Source organism: Somniosus microcephalus, chromosome 6 (genome assembly GCF_052327205.1).
Source record: "Somniosus microcephalus isolate GS21.2 chromosome 6, FLI_Smic_1.0, whole genome shotgun sequence".
In the NCBI taxonomy this organism is placed as follows: Eukaryota; Metazoa; Chordata; class Chondrichthyes; order Squaliformes; family Somniosidae; genus Somniosus; species Somniosus microcephalus.
This window is the reverse complement of record NC_140992.1, coordinates 3,966,911-3,980,912: the sequence shown is the minus strand read 5'-3', so window position 1 is coordinate 3,980,912 and position 14,002 is coordinate 3,966,911.

Genomic DNA, 14,002 nt, shown 5'->3' with positions numbered 1-14,002 from the left:
CAGTCCAAGGGTTGCTCACCTGGTTTATGTTGAGTATCAGTGTGCAGGTAACTGCCTTTTCTACCCTTTCTCGGCAGCACGAGGTTCCAGTTTTGTACATGGCTTTTTATATATCTGTGTCTGTAGCTGTGCCCAAGGCATTGGTTGCGGATTGAGTTTTTATACTGAGCGTGTTCTATGGATTTTGCAATAAATGGGGATTTTTTTTTTAAACGAATGCTTGTGTTTGATTCTTTGAACTGTAAGGTTTTGGAGAACCTTTGATCACCCAGGCCACTCGCTCCGACCAAGCAGTAACCTCCATGGGAGAATTATTTGTTTTATTCGTTCCTGGGACGTAGGTATTATGTCCGTGTATAATTGAGACACGGACTACAGGAGTTGGTTATAACAGGTCTTTACTGAATGGAGGCAACCTGGAACTACTATGCAAATGTTACTACACAGGCTTATATACAGGGGTGGTCACTACTGGTACTGCAGTATACAGGGGCTGCAGAATATAGTTCCTTCTGCAAAGTACATACACTACAATTCCTCCCCTTTTAGCTAAACAGTGCATAACATTCGATTAACAATGAAATAACATATTTACAATTACAGTTGCTAGATACATTAGTTGATGTTAAGCAATTATAAGTTCAGTCTTTGAGGCGGCTTCCTGATTCTGTCTGGATAACGCCTCTTTGGGGTATCAGGTTCTTCTGGCAAAGTTGAGTCGGGATCAACGTCGTTGTTTGGTTCGTCTGCTTCCAATATCACAGATTCTGAGGTAGATGCAATTGGTACTTCGGTTTCATTGCCAGGTGTATCAGATCGTGGTGTGGAGTTGACGTTTCCCAGTGACTCTAGAATCTGGTCAGCATAGCGTCTTACAATGCTCTCTCCAACGTCCACGGTATACATTAGAGGTCCTTGCCGTGTACAGATCGTTCCTGGCTGCCATTTCTCTGCGGTAGTCCCGGGCCAAAACTGGTTGACCTATCTTAAAACTCCTGGTCGGCCTTTCATTCATATTCTGAAACTGCCTGTTCTCCACATCTCTTCTGATGTTTGGCTTAACCAAGTCCAAGCGGCATCGTAGTCTTCGATTGAAGAACATCATGGCTGGAGTTTGGTTGGTAACCGCATGTGTTGCATTCCGGTAGGCAAACAAGAATTTATCCACCTTGTGTTGTAGGGGTATATCTTCATTACACATTGCCTTGATAGCCTTCTTGAATGTTTGAACGAACCTCTCGGCCAATCCATTAGTGGCTGGATGATATGGGGCGGATGTGTAATGCTTAACACCATTGTTCTTTAAGAACCTCCGGAACTCTTCAGACACAAACTGTGGTCCATTGTCGGAGCAAATCTGTTCAGGCAGCCCATTCCTGGCGAATATGGTTCGTAAGACTGTGATAGTTTTTTCTGTGGTGGTTGAGGACATTTTTATTACCTCTGGCCACTTTGAATGTGCATCCACCGCAATTAAAAACATCGAGTCCATAAATGGACCAGCAAAATCAATGTGCACCCTTTGCCATGGAGATGAGGGCCACTCCCATGGATGTAGAGGGGCTTGTGCTGGGGCGTTTTGGACCTTCTGGCATCCTGTACAGCTCTTGGTCATCTCTTCGATTTCTCTATCGATTCCCGGCCACCACACAAACGCTCTGGCTAAGTTTTCCATTTTTACCCCTCCCAGATGACCCTCATGAAGCTCATTGAGCACTCTATCCTTCAATTTAGGTGGAATTACTACTCTGGATCCACACATCAAGGTTCCTCTGCACACTGACAGCTGTTCTCGTCTCGGCGAGAATGCTGGCAGCAGTGGTTCGCCATGTGCTGGCCATCCCTTCACCGTTAAATCATAGACCCAGGAGAGTGTCGGGTCATTTCGTGTTTCCTTTCCTATGTTTGCATTCGTCACAGGGAGACATTCGACTATGGTCGAGTAGACTATCTCCACTGGATCCACTGCAAGTTCTTCTTCCACCGTCGGCAACGGTAGGCGCGACAATCCATCAGCATTCCCATGCTGCTTAGTTCCTTTGTACTTGATGTCATATTGGTGTGCCCCTAGGAAAAGGGACCACCTCTGTAGCCGTTGTGCTGTCATTATCGGTACGCCCTTCTGAGGGTTGAAAATGGAGACGAGAGGTTGATGATCAGTAAGTAGAGTAAATTTCTGACCGTGCAGGTAGTGATTGAACTTCTTCACCCCCCACACCAGGCTGAGGGCCTCTCTGTCAATCTGGGCGTAGTTACGCTCGGCTGAAGTTAACGAGCGTGACGCAAAAGCTATCGGCCTCTCTGAACCATCAAGGAATTTATGTGACAGTACCGCCCCAATGCCGTAGGGAGACGCATCACACGCCAGTCTTATCGGTAGTGATGGGTTGTAGTGAGCCAATACTTCTCTTGAAGTGATTAGGTCCTTACTCTTCTGAAAGGCCCGCTTACATTCATCGCTCCATTTCCATGCTACTCCGGTTTGTAGTAGGGCGTTCAGTGGGTGCAGAATTGTGGACAAATTCGGCAAAAACTTATGGTAGTAATTCACCAATCCGAGGAATGACCTCAGTTGTGACACATTTTCAGGCGCTGGAGCCTTAACTACCGCTTCAATTTTGTCAGGGGACTTATGTAACCCCTCTTCATCAATCACGTGGCCACAGTACGATATCTGTTTCTTAAAAAACTCGCACTTGGGGCGATTGGCCCGTAGCCCATGTTTACGTAGTCTAGTGAGCACCTGCTCTAGGTTGGCAAGGTGTTCACTGTCATCTTCACCCATCACTAGGATGTCGTCCAAATAACACTGAGTCCCCGGAATCCCTTGCAGGACTTGTTCCATCGCTCTTTGCCATATCGCCGGAGCTGATGCTACTCCGAATACCAGTCGATTATACTGGTAAAGACCTTTGTGAGTGTTTATTGTGAGATACTTCCTAGAGGATTCTTCAACCTCCATCTGCAAATATGGTTGTGCTAGGTCAATTTTTGTAAAACGCTTCCCTCCAGATAGTGAGGTGAAGATATCTTCTATCCTTGGAAGAGGATATTGTACTGTGTGAAGGACTGGGTTCACCATCACCTTGAAGTGCCCACAGATGCGAACCTTCCTTGGCTCCTCAGACTTATTGTTTAACGTTTTCTTCATGACAGGAACGATGGGTGTCGCCCACTTGCTCAAGTCTACCTTAGATAATACGCCTGCATTCTCCAGATTCTCCAGCTCTGCCTCGACGGCTGGGCGAATTGCATATGGTACCGGTCTTGCTTTGAAAAACTTGGGAATTGCATTCTCTTCTATTTTTATTGAGGCGGTTATGCCTTTAAGAGTTCCCAGTTCTTGTTGAAATACCTCTTTGGCGTTAGCTAAGATTGTTGACACTCCTCCAGGAGTGACGTCGTCATCCTTTTTACCAGCCACCGTCAGTGCCTGAATGGAGTGCCAGTCTAAACTTATCTTTCTGATCCATTCATGTCCCAATAACGGTGGTCCACCATCTTGCAGTATGTACGGATACAATTTCCGTATTTCCTTGCCGTTGTATTTGACAGGCACCCTTATTTTTCCTCTGGGGTATACTTTTTGCCCCGTATACATCTTCAAGACAATGGATGTCTCTTTCAAGGGTATGTGTGAGAATAGCCGCTCATAGTCTCGTCGATTCATGACGGTTAGAGCTGATCCTGTATCCAATTCCATTTTGACTTGGGACCCTGCTATCGTGAGGGTGACCCAAATGGTTCGGTGATCCTCTTTTGTGATTACGTTGTGAAGTTTGAGACAGCTTAGTCTCTTGTTCCCGGATTCACTATCGCTCATCTGGTCTTCGGAACTACTGTCCGTCATCTTTTGTACTTTCCTGTACGGTTCCTTAGTAGCCTTTTTGTTGTCGTTGGTCTTCTTCCCAGACCTGCAAACTCGTGCAATGTGTCCCATCTTTCCGCATTGCCTGCATATTTTGTCCTTGGACCAGCAGTCCTTCTGGTCATGGGTTGTTCTGCCGCAGCGATAACATTTTGCAAATCCCCATGTCATTTCGTGGGTGCCGTATTCCTGTGGCTTTTGCTGTATTTCCACAGCTCCCCTTGCTGCTGCTTCGTACGATACTGCCACGCTGAAAGCCTTATCTAGCGTCAGCTCTTTCTCTGAGAGTAACCTCTTCTGGGTTCCTTCACTCAGGAGTCCACAGACAAATTTGTCCCGTAAGGTATCTGCCAGTCCTGCTCCGAACTGGCAGTGCTTTGATAGCTTGCGTTGTTCCGTAAGGTAATCAGCATTGCTCTCATCTTTATGCTGATTTCTCCTGTGGAATTTAAATCTTTCTGCTATCAGCAGCAGTGTAGGATTTAGGTGTTCCTGTAGGATAGCAACAATTTCGTTAAAACTCTTCGCCTTCGGTTTGGCTGGAGTAATCAGGTCCCGCAATAGGCCGTACGTTCTTGCGCCCATTAAGTTTAGCAGTACCGTTGCCTTTTTCTCATCGGCTACTTCGTTTGTCTCGCAATATACCTCGACTCTTTCCACATACGTGGTCCAGTCTTCTATTGCATTATCGAAGGCAGTGATATAGCCAGTCTTCGGCATCTTGGAAATCTAAGATGGCGCCTCCCGCGCTTTGTCTTCTTCCCAGATTTAACAAAATGGCGCTTCCCGCGCTTTGCCTTCTTCCCCGCTGGATTAAGATGGCGCCTCCCGCGCTTTCTGTCTTCTCCGCTGTTGCTGGCGTTTTATGCCTTGATGGCGACGCCCTATGGTCTTCGCGCACTTCCCCCCGCGCTGTTGCTAACGCCGCTCTCCGCAGTTCCCGTGGCAAACTGCAGCTCCTCGCGGCTTTCTGCGCGTTTAATTTTTATTCTTTCCCCGTCGTCGGAACAGCCCTGCGGGACTCTTGCCTCCCTCTTCTTGGGTCTGTACGCTGCCCGGCTTCGTAGCACCGGCCGCGCCCTGTGTGCTCCACCCTCTCTCTCTCTCCTCTTCCCGACAACGCTGCTCGGCCCCGTTGCAAAGCCACCCGCTCGAGCTCTAGACCGCCGCAGCCCAGGAAGGATCAGTGTACTACCTGCCACCAGCCCGATTAGCTGAAGCACCATCAACAGGATAACCAAGCCCCGCTCTCGACAGCCTCTCCTGCAAATCTTCAACTCCGCTGACTCAGGGGCGGATGCCCACGGTCGACGCCCGTTTCTTCTGTTTCTTTCTTCCTTCTGGCCTCGACCTCTGATAACTTCGCTTCAGGGATGGATCCCCATGAGGTGGTGCAGACTGTAGGTAAGTTCGTATCTGCTCGTCGCCAGTATTATGTCCGTGTATAATTGAGACACGGACTACAGGAGTTGGTTATAACAGGTCTTTACTGAATGGAGGCAACCTGGAACTACTATGCAAATGTTACTACACAGGCTTATATACAGGGGTGGTCACTACTGGTACTGCAGTATACAGGGGCTGCAGAATATAGTTCCTTCTGCAAAGTACATACACTACAGTAGGAGTCACTGACAAGACCAGCATTTATTGCCCATCCCTAATCGCCCTTGAGAAGGTGGTGGTGAGCCGCCTTCTTGAACCGCTGCAGTCCGTGTGGTGAAGGTGCTTCCACAGTGCTGTTAGGGAGGGAGTTCCAGGGTTTTCACCCAACGACGATGAAGGAACGGCCGATATATTTCCAAGTCAGGATGGTGTGTGACTCGGAGGGGAACTTGGAGGTGGTGGTGTTCCCGTGCGCCTGCTTCTAGGTGGAAGAGGTCGCAGGTTTGGGAGGTGCTGCCGAAGAAGCCTTGGTGAGTTGCTGCAGTGCAACTTGTAGATGGTACACACTGCAGCCACGGTGCACCGGTGGTGGAGGGAGTGAATGTTTAAGGTGATGGATGGGGGGCCAATCAAGCAGGCTGCTTTGTCCTGGATGGTGTTGAGCTTCTCGAGTGTTGTTGGAGCTGCACTCATCCAGGCCAATATCGTGCATTGTTGGGGGTTGGTGCTTTTCTCAGTCAGAGTTCTGTACTCTGAAGCCATGTGACCTTCAGCAATCCCACAATGCACGTCAGCCCTGCACCTCTTCTCTTCCCTTTGTCAACTGTTGCTGCCCCGACAGGATCCTTCCCAATCTCTTCAATGGGATTGATAGCAAAATCCTGCGGATGCTGGAAATCCGAAATAACAACAGAAAATGCTGGAAAAACTCAGCAGGCCAGGCAACATCCGTGGAGAGAGAAATAGAGTCAACGTTTCAGGTCGAAACCCTTCGTCAAGACTGAAAAAACACAGGAAATGAAACAGATTAAAAGGCCAGTTTGGGGGCTAGGAGAGAACAAAAGAGAAGTGAAGAGACATTAAGAGGTATTCAAAACCAGACGAGATGGTGATAGGACTAGTGGAGACAAAAGACAGCTCTAGATTAGGTGTGAAATGCGCTGGCAGAATGGGAGACAGCTGCCATGTGGGAGAGAGAACAAGGGGGGGGGGAGGAAAGGGCCAAAACAAAGGTGTGGATAAAAAATATAAGTAAAAATGTAAATAAAAAAATAAGTAAACAATTTTACTTATTTTTTATCCACACCTTTGTTTTGGCCCTCCCCCCCCTTTTTTCTCTCTCCCACATGGCAGCTGTCTCCCATTCTGCCAGCGCATTTCACACCTAATCTAGAGCCGTCTTTTGTCTCCACTAGTCCGATCACCATCTCGTCCCGTTTTGAATACCTCTTCATGTCTCTTCACTTCTCTTTTGTTCTTTCCCAGCTCTGCCTTCGGTCTATTTCATTTCCTGTGCTTTTCCAGTCTTGACAAAGGTTTTGACCTGAAACGTTGACTCAATTTTCTCTCCACGGATGTTGCCTGGCCTGCTGAGTTTTTCCAGCATTTTCTGTTGTATCTTCAATGGGATTGGCTGATTCTAACACACGAACGAAAGACTTGCATTTCTATAGCGTCTTTCACGTCCTGAAGTGCTTTACAGCCAATTAAGTCATTTTGAAGCGTGGTCGCTGTTGTAATGTAGGAAATGAGGCAGCCAATTTGTGCACAGCAAGATCCCACAAACAGCGATGAGATAAATGACCAGATAATCTGGTTTTTCTTAGTGAGATTGGTTGAGGAATAAATATTGGTCACGGCATCGGGAAGAACCCCACTGATCATCATCAAACAGTGCCATGGGATTTTTTCTGTCCACCTGAGAGGGCGGACGGAGCCTGGGTTTAGCGTCTCATCCGAAAGATGGCACCTCCGACAGTGCAGCGCTCTCTCAGCACTGTACTGAAGTGTCGGTCTGGATTAAGACTATGGAGTGGGACTTCAACCCACAACCTGACTACGAGGCCAGTGTGCTACCAACTGAACTAAGGCTGAAAGCTGGAGGCCGTGTGTTTGGCCCCTGGATGGTGGAAGGTGCAGCCTATCTCTCCTCATGGGAATGTCTGGTTCCTGCTCAAACCGTGCTATAGCGAGCCAGGCAGCAGAATTATCACATTGCTGAAGCCTTGGACACCAGAATAATCTATTGGGAAAATATTTCCCTGGCATTCTTTCCCTGCAACATGCAGCAAACTTCAAAAGAAAGGCACCTGCCATCTTACTTTACCATCTCCGTCAAAACACGGCTCCTCTAATAGTCCAGCTACTCCGAATCAGACTTAAATCAATACTAAAAACCTACAAAAGGTCTGTAACACAACAAAAGCATTTACTTCCCATTTCACCTCGACAAGGAAGGACCGGAGCTCAAAGTGTGGAGAGACCCAGTGAAGATTCAAAATTTATCATCCCTTTTTTAAAAATAGCAAATGAATGGTTCTGCTTGAACCTATAGCTCCGTCAGCCATTGTTCTATGGTCGGGAGAGTATCAATCCCAGCCTCAGGCAAACACTAGGAGCCCTGGTTTGCATAAGACAGCAGAGCTCTGTCTGACCCTCTTTTACATAAGAACATAAATAGGAGCAGGAGTCGGCCATTCAGCCCCTCGAGCCTGCTCCACCATTCAATAAGATCATGTCTGATCTTCTACCTCAACTCCACTTTCCTGCACTATCCCCATATCCCTTTATTCCCTTAATATTCAAAAATCTATCGATCCCTGTCTTGAATATACTCAAACGACTGAGCCTCCACAGCCCTCTGGGGTAGAGAATTCCAAAGATTCACCACCCGCTGAGGGAAGAAATTTCTCCTCATCTCAGTCCTAAATGGCCGACCCCTTATTCTGAGACTGTGACCCCTGGTTCTAGACTCCCCAGCCAGGGGAAACACCCTCCCTGCATCTACCCTGTCAAGCCTTGTAAGAATTCTGTATGTTTCAATGAGATCACCTCTCATTCTTCTAAACTCTAGAGAATATAGGCCTAGTCTACTCAATCTCTCCTCATAGGACAATCCCCCCATCCCAGGAACCAGTCTGGTGAACCTTCGTTGCACTCCCTCTATGGCAAGTATATCCTTCCTTAGGTAAGGAGACCAAAACTGTCCACAATACTCCAGGTGTGGTCTCACCAGGGCCCTATATAATTGTAGTAAGACGTCTTTACTCTTATACTCAAATCCTCTTGTAATAAAGGCCAACATACCATTTGCTTTCCTAATTGCTTGCTGTACCTGCATGTTAACTTTCAGTGATTCGTGTACAAGGACACCCAGGTCCCTCTGAACACCAACATTTCCCAATCTCTCACCATTTAACAAATACTCTGCTTTTCTATTTTTCCTACCAAGGTGGATAACTTCACATTTCTCCACGTTATATTCCATTTGCCATTCTCTCCTCCCCCCTCACCAGTTGTAGTCTCTCCAACTGCTCCATTCATAGATAGTACAGCACAGAAGGAGGCCATTCAGCCCATCAAATCTGTGCCAATTCGATTGCTAGCTCAGTGCAGCCTGGGTATTGAGCCCTGAGCCCTCTCGATCCCTCTAGCTCAACTACTCGAAAGAAAGTGCATTTCTATAGCGCCTTTCATGACCTCAGGACATTCCTTTACAGCCAATGAAGTACTTTTGAAGTGTAGTCACTGTTGTAATGTAGGAAATGCAGCAGCCAGTTTGCGCACAGCAAGCTCCCACAAGTACTGCACTGGAGTGTCAGCCTGGATTAGGGGCTCCAAGTCTCCGGAGTGGGAGACGACACCGTGACCAGCTGACTCTCGGGCGAAAGTGCTGCCCACTGAACCACGGCCGCCAGCTCCTTGGCTCAGCCCAATGGCCCTTTCCCCAGTTCCAGCTGTCTTGTGATGTGAAGGAGTTCGGGATCGAGGTTAATGTCTTAATGAATTTCAGTGGGAAATCTAACCATAGAACTGAAGCCGTGATCCCATCTAACTCTCTCCAGTTTTTGGGCTTGTCAAAAAGTCCGACCCAGGAGGAGGAGGCGGAGAAGTGGAATTTCATATCTCCGGGGAAAAAAAAATCTGTTAACGCTGCACTTGAGATTGCTGGGTGTGTTTTGTCTCTGTGTTCCTCTCTGAGTCAAGTATTTAAACCTGTTTAAACTTGCAGGCCAAGCCCTGTTGTCTCATACCTATACTTATCTGTCCGTGTGCCGCGCCTTTTTATATTAAAAAGCTGAAAACAAGCCCTCAGCCGACAGGATCTAACCACTGGTTCTTTCCCCTCAACAAATATAAACCCAGCTGCCTGCCATTTACTACGGTTTAGCTCTGGCTTTCAGAGACTGGTTTATCGATTTTACTTCCTAATTCTGCGTTTCCTCTGCAGCAGTGGGCAGCCATGGGTCGGCTTCTGGACCATCAAGCTCAGTTTTTCAGCGAGCTGGCTGGAGGCTTCTCGAATGTAAACTGGAATCTAACGATTCAAAGAGAAATTCCAACATTGCTAAAACTGTACAGGGCCTTGGTGAGACCGCACCCGGAGTACTGGGCACAGATTGGGTCTCCTTATCTAAGGAAGGATATACTTGCCTTAGAGGCGGTGCAACGAAGGTTCACTGGATTGACCCCTGGGAGGAGAGGGCTGTCCTGTGAGGAGTGATTGTGTAGAATGGGCCGATACTCCCTGGAGTTTAGGAGAACGAGAGGTGATCTCATTGAAACATTAAATATATTCAAGAAGGAGTTAGATATATTTCTTGAGGCTAAAGGGATCAAGGGATATGGGGAGAAAGCAGGGACCGGGTACTGAATTTGGATGGTCGGCCATGATCTCATTGAATGGCGGAGCAGGCTCGAGGGGCCGAATGGCCTACTCCTGCTCCTATCTTATATGTTTCTATATAAGATTCTGAGGGGAATTGACAGGGTAGATACTGAGAGATTGGGCTCGATTTTGCCAGGCCTGAGGAGGCGGGTTTGGAGGCGTGTGAGATGTTAAAATCGCAAAAAATGGCAGGCGGATCCGATCCCGCCTCCAGCCCGCCTCTGAGCAATTTTCGCAAAATCGGGGTTTCAGACCCCGTTTCCATCCTGCTTCCAAGAGGCGGGATAGGCCCTTAAGGCCCTTAACAGCCAGTTAATTGCCTCTATATTCCCATTTTGAGAGGCCTTTATGAGTTTAACACTTTTCCCCTGTGCTGCACGTCTCCTCTGGAACACGCCAGGTAATCCTGGCGGCCTCACAAGTGGATTGCTTACTAACAGCTGCAGCTCCACCATTACAAAGGAGTTTTCACCAATGATCATTTGCAGGTGGCAGAACTTTGTTGTCTCAGGTCTGGGGGAACTTTTAGCAGGCCTACTCAGTGTTGTGGAAGTTTGGAGCCTGACACCCATCTCCAGTGTGACCTCCTGGGAAACCCCTCTCGCCACCTTGACTGAGCGCTTCCTCAACTGAGGCATATACCAGCAGCATGGGATCCATTTATTTCCTTTCCTCCTGGACTTCAGATTCGGACGAAGACCAGCCGCGGCAGCAGCAGAACCCTGAACAACAGCAGCACCAACAACAGGAGCGCCAAGCTGCTGCTCTCCCACCTGAAGCTGCGCAGGCCAGAAGGCACCAGCGCATGGAAGCGCGTCGCCGCAGGAGATACCCCCAAAACAGGGTTTACAGACAGAGGATGAGCTACCTCAACATGACTGAGCAGCAGTGCCAAAGGAGACTCAAACTTTCGCGAGAGGTAGTGGGTGACATCTGTGCAATGTTGCAGCAAGACCTGGAGCCCAGAGGAGTGGATGGACACCCCTTACCAATGGCCGTCAAAGTCACCACCGCACTCAACTTTTTTGCTTCAGGCTCATTCCAGGGATCAACAGCAGACATCAGCAGCGTCTCCCAGGTGGCCGCACACACTTGCATCACGCAGGTAACCGATGCCCTCTTTGCCATCGCGCACAATTACATCAACTTCTCCAAGGATCAAGGAAGTGTCACGGTGCGTGCGGTTGTATTTGCTAATCTGGCAGGCTTTCCAAGGGTGCAGGGTGTCGTTGACTGCACACCTCACAATCCAGGTATCGAGGTATTTTTTCAACTGCAAGGGCTTCCACTCCCTCAACGTGCAGCTGGTGTGTGACCACAAGAAGGAGATTTTGCATGTTTGCCCTAAGTACCCTGGCAGCTGCCGTGACTCCTTCATCCTGCCTCCGCCCTTCAGTCCGCCAGACCAATTTTGCGGATGGCTACTTGGAGACAAGGGCTATCCCCTGAGGACTTGGCTAATGACGTCATTGAGGAGCCTATCCACCGAAGCTGAGGAGTGCTACAACTCCAGCCACATTTCCACCAGATCCATAATCGAGCAAACCATCAGCTTGCTGAAGATGTGATTCAGATGCCTGGATAGAGCAGGTGGAGCCCTGCAGTACTCAGCAGCCAGGGTCTCCAGAATGGTCGTGGTCTGCTGTGCACTTCACAACATGGCACAGCATCGTGGCTTGCAGATGCCTGAGGACTAAGTGGCTCATCGCATAGCCTCCTCAGATGAGGAGGAGTAGGAGGAAGAGGAAGAGGAGGAGGAGAGCGACAACGAACAGCTTGCAGAGGCGTATCAACCAGCGCCAGCAACACACAAGCACATTGCTGCCCGAGATGCAAGGGATGCACTCATCTTGGCCAGATTTGCTTAGCCTGTAAAATCAAGCACTTTAGTCTCGCTCCTTCTTACCAGAGCATTGACAATGGCCAAGAACCTGTGGATTCCTATCACTCTAACCACCATACTGACAATTGCAACTCGCCCTAAGCCCTCAATGTGGAAGTCCCATTTGCGAAATGACACAGGCCACAACTTCAACAATTTGCCATCAAGTTTTTTTTATCACAAAGTCACGGATGGCTTTTCAAAAATAAACACAACAGAACACCAAAGTGACTACGCTTGTGACTACTTGTGCATTATCTTTCTCTTACATGTGCTCCTACATGGTGCTTCCCCTGTTGCTTCAGCAGATATGGAGGCCCCTTGCTCACTTTCTTGCTGCTCCTGCCTCGACACCTTTGCCGGCCGTTCTCTGGGGTTGCAAACCTGTGAGAGTTCAACAACAGTCTGCTGCTCCTGCGGCTGTGTAGGGGCTGAGACGCCCATCTCAGTTGGGTGATATAGTAATCTGGGATGTAATGTTAAAGTTAGCCACCAGATGGAGCCAAAGATTAAGGTATCACATTCACCAGTGTTTAAGGTAATGGGTTATGTAGTCAATGTCCTGGTACACCAGTTATTAAGGTAATGTGGCATTGCATTATGGGTATGACTCAGAGGTGAATCCTCCATCTTGGCATCGTGCAGTTAGAAATACTGGCCTAGAAATTGGGTTTTGGCGCAGCGACGGCTTTAGCGCCGGAAGTTAGTGCCGGAGCTAAGTCGCGCTGGGCGGGCCAAAAATTCACTACTTCTGCGCCCAAACGGCTGCCGGCGCTGCTGAAAGCTGTTAGCGCCTGAAAACTGGCGCTATGCGCTGAATTTCGGCGCTATTCCGGCGCTGCGGTGCCCGCTGCGGTGCGGCAGGTTCGGGAAGTGCAGGCCTCCTCCTTCCCTTAAGGAGGAGCTGCCTGCACCCGGCCGCGGCCCGCGATAATCTTTTTAAAAATGAGCCCGGCATCTCGGACAAGTGCCGGGCTTGCTTCTGTTCCGGGGGGGGGGGGGGAAGTCCGGGGAGGGAGCTGCGGCCAGGCGGGCGGCGGGAAAGCGGCCGGCCGCCGCGGGGCCTTTAATGCGCCGGCGCAACGTTCTGTAAGGCACCTCTGCCAGAACGTTGCTTGCGGCTGCCACGGGCGAGGCGGCCGCAACTCAATTTCCGAGTTCGGGCGGGTTACCATGGCAACCGGGACGCTGCGCACACCGATGACGTCATCGGTGCCGGCGCAGCGCTACCGGCCTAACGCCGATTTAGGGCCCCTGTCAATTTCAAAACTGGCCATAACTTCGCCGCTAGGCCCTCTAGCGCCTCAAAAGCGGCGCTAAGGCCAGTGAATTTCTAGGCCACTGTGTTTTGCTTGCAGCCTGTAAGAGATGTTTCTCTGCTACACCGTGTAATAAACAGTTGGGTTTTCTGCCTAAGAACTCGCTTCTCTCAGTTTCTGACCTTACCACTTGGATATCACATATTGGCGACAAGGATCAACTGATCACATCATGACGGAGAAAATAAATAACAGAATGCTGAATAACCGATCATGGCTGCTATGGTAGGAAAGATCTCTGCTTTTGATGTTCAGACACAGACCTGGGATGAGTACTGCGAGTTGCTGATGCATTTCTTTGAAGCAAATGATATAGATGATGTCGGAAAAAGGAGAGCTATTTTGCTCACTTCTGTGGGAAGTCAGACGTATAGTTTAATGAGAAACTTATGCAGTCCTGAAAAGCCTGGAGACATAACATTTACTAACTTAGTGGCCTTGCTGAAGAACCATTTCAATCCCAGACCGAGTGAGATTGTACAACGTTTCAAATTTAATTCACGGAACAGAAAACCGGGAGAGACTGTATTGGATTATGTAGCGGTGTTGCGAAAATTGGCACACGATTGCAATTACGGGAACAACCTGAAAGACATGCTGAGAGGTAGGCTTGTTTGCGGGATAATGGATGATCGAATGCAGAGATTATTGTCCGAGAC